Source organism: Zingiber officinale, chromosome 6B (genome assembly GCF_018446385.1).
Source record: "Zingiber officinale cultivar Zhangliang chromosome 6B, Zo_v1.1, whole genome shotgun sequence".
NCBI classification, from domain to species: domain Eukaryota; kingdom Viridiplantae; phylum Streptophyta; class Magnoliopsida; order Zingiberales; family Zingiberaceae; genus Zingiber; species Zingiber officinale.
This window is the reverse complement of record NC_055996.1, coordinates 132,501,213-132,504,866: the sequence shown is the minus strand read 5'-3', so window position 1 is coordinate 132,504,866 and position 3,654 is coordinate 132,501,213.

The following is a 3,654-nucleotide window of genomic DNA, read 5'->3' as shown; positions in this document are numbered from 1 at the left end:
CATGCGGCCATACCTTTTTAATTAAGCTCATTAAATGTTATCCGATCGAATGACACGTGTCCCTTATTGCCGCCGCACGCTCAATGTGACAGGCGGATATCCTGTTGCAACTAGGCGTGCACCTTTTCAAAACCAACGATGGGATCTGCTTCTAGGTTTCCGTAGCTTTGGATCAGACAGCTGAGGTCAATCGATCGGGAGGTTTATAAACCTCGCGTGTGTCGTCGTCTTCCTCACTCTACGTCTTCGTCTCCGAATTTTCCAGTGACACTGCGTTCTTCTTCCTTTCCACGCGATCGAAGCGATCTCTCTAGTAGCTTTCTGTACCCTTCAACCGGATCTATTCGTTGTTCTTAGTGTCCTTTCTTTCAATCGAACTTCTTCGTTGTTTCTTGTCGATGTTTATTTCCAATGGCAAGCTCCTCTCAACCTTCTGTCTCCGTCCCTAGGCTCTGGTACGCATCCATCGAGTCCAAGTTCGACGGACACGATGTTGAGAGTTTGAGAGTTGTCTTTAAAATTCTCTCCGATTATCAAATCGATCTTCCTTCGGCTTTTGACCGTCCGAACGAGCCGCGCGCCTTCGGGCTTTGTATGCTTCTTTAGGGACCAATTTAACACCGATCTACGGTTCCCAATCCACCGTTCTTCTCTGCCATTTGTAAATATTTCTGTATTTCTCTCCATCAACTAGTGTCGAACTCCTTTTTGCTGCTGTACGGGGGTTGTCATTCTGTTCCGCATGCACGACATTGCTCTTACTCATCGACTCTTCCACTATTTATATTATCCCAAATTATCCAAGCCGGGGACTTTTCACTTCCAGGCCCGAGTCGGCCTAATTTTCTTTGATAAGATGTCATCCTCTAATAAGCATTGGAGGACTACTACTTCTTTATTCGCTTTCCCTAGCGGTTGGACTTCCGACCAGGTGGCAATTAGAGGTTCCGAACCCTCTTGAACTCAATAAATATAAGAGCCGCTCGAATTACCTCCATGCAACTTCCAACTTGGCCAGTTAGAAATATCATATCCATAAGTTGCTACAGGAGGATGTCCTCTACGTGTTTAGCTTGAGCCCAATCCGCACAAGGCTTCCGTCCAGCCTAGGTATGCTCTTTCTTTTCCCAACCTTTGAATCTAACTGATTTTTCTTCCTTTTGTGTAACTCGAATCATGTTGTGAGCGCGTCTAGCCGGCAAGTGTAAGCTTGCGGACGCAGACATCAACGCCGCGGCCTTGGCCGAGCTGGAGAGCGGCGGTCTGCAGCCGGTCAGTTCCAACGAGGATTCGCTTGGCGAGGAGGAGGGAACTCAAGTGCTGGGGAGCAGTGCTATAAGAAGTCGGCTAACCTCAGGCGGTGCGACGGCTGCAACAGCGGATCTTTTGCCTGAACGGGTGTCCATGGTCCCGATAGCGATCACTTCGGAGTCGACGACTTCTGATGAGCCCTTACAACACCGCAAGAGGTGCCAAGTGGAAGGGGTTCCTCTCAATCTGCGACTTCCGCCTTGCAGACTCCAACACCGATCATCTCTTGTTCCCCTTCTGAGCTGAGTGAAACCTCCGCGCATACTCCCGATCAAGGAGTCGCTATGCTCCTAGGCTCTATATCTTCCGACCGGACATTGTCACTGTCCAGTCTGCTTGAGGGATTAATAGTTGTACCATCGGTCGCCTTCATGCCACCCCCTTTGCCGACGACACAAGTGTCCCGCATACGATTAGTGTCATCGCCTCATTCGGATGGCAGAACAACGTCAGCTCCATCCGCTCTGAGTGGCCGACGCCACATAATAGCAGTCATTCATCAGCCTATGGATGAGTGGCGTGCCTCAGATAGCGCCGAATCTCAAGCCCCTGAGCACTAGATAATTATCCAGGGGTCGCTCGCCCAGATATGGGCCGACGCTAGGGCTCATGCGGTGGTCATGCCTCTGGGGGCACTCGTCGACAGTCATACCTAGATGTCCACTGGGGTGAGCATTTTACTTATACGTTCTGATTTATTTTCGCTTGGCTCTAATACTTTCCTAGGTTCCTTACAGTATTGGATAGAGAGTTTGACCATGTGCCAAAGGCTTGCATTTTTAGAGCAGGAAGTCAAGCAGCTGTGTGCACCGAGTGACCAATCGTCTGCTTCCTAGGCGTAGTTGGAGCAAATGATGTTAGTAATAGCCCTAGTACCAATTATAAGATGATTGTAAAGGGCTCATTTTTGTATCATATTTCATTATCAATAAAAAGATAAAGTTGATTATTATATTTATTTCAGTTCAGTGCCGATTGAATAAATATAATAATGTCCTTGGGTAGTAGGTTCTTATCTATAACATATCAATTGGCTGAATTGATAGTGAAATTATAAATATACATAGAGCACTACTCTTAACTATTCCTAGTCAAACATTAATATACAAGAATAATATTAATGCGTTGAGACTAGCATGTAGGTCAATGGATGACTTAATCTCACAAGTCATGGATATGAGATATTAGGTTGACACATGGGTATGTATTAGAGAATATATATTGAATGATCCACCATAAGAATATTTCATGGATCGTTATATGGGTGTCATAAATATTCTCATGTGACTATTGGTATGAATAGTCCTTAGACCTGAAGTCACTATGATTTTCTACATAAGGAGTTGTGTACTTTGGTATCAACAAACGTCACTTGTAACAAGGTAGGCAATAAAGTCGATCATTGGGTATGCAATGAATTATGCAAAAGGATGTGAGTGATGTAGATGAGATCTATCCCTTCTATATGACGGAAGCGATATCTGTGGGCCCCTTAATTAGTAGAACACAAGAAAGCATGACCATGCGCAAATGAGTCAATATGAGATTTTGAGCTTATTTGATTGAGTGTGTCTACTTAGAGATCAAGAAACACAAAGGTTGATAAGAGGATGACACGGTCTATGTCTCATTGATCAATCTAGATATCAAGGATAGAGAGAGCAAGTCATACAAGATAATAGCCATGGAAAGGTTAAGTCGGATCTCGACATTCTCGTCACTTAGGTAGCAATGATGTCTTGCTAGATGCCACTCATTGCTTTTGTATCTAAATGTTAATTTGAATATATTGCCAATGTTATGAGAACCTATACACACAAAGAACAAGTTAATTTGGAGATGGATTCATATGATGGATCATTCGATTAAATCTAATCTAAATTAGACTCATTGACATATACTCAATTGGATCCAATTATTGGATTGAGTCTACTTTGAATTAAAATTCATGGAGCCAATTTGGATTGATGTTCATGGAGCCAATTTGGATTGATTTGGTTCAATGAGTTAGACTTATTGGGTGATGGTTCAATGAGTTAGATTCATTGGATGAACTTGAGTTCACCAAGGATGATGAATAGTCACCAAGGAAGATGAATAGTCAATTTTGAATCATTGGATTGAATGATCAATTTTGAGCCATTGGATTGGTAGCTGTAAAGGAAAAATCCTTTGGTATTCATGAGATGGATATAAATATGATTTATGGATGATAAATCTTATTTTTAGATGAAAAACTTTTCTTCTTCTTCCTTCTTCCTTCTTCCTCATCTTGGCCAAAAATCAACCTTGTGGTTGCTAGCACAACCAAAGGTTGTTTCTTTCTCCACTTTGTGAGTTTGT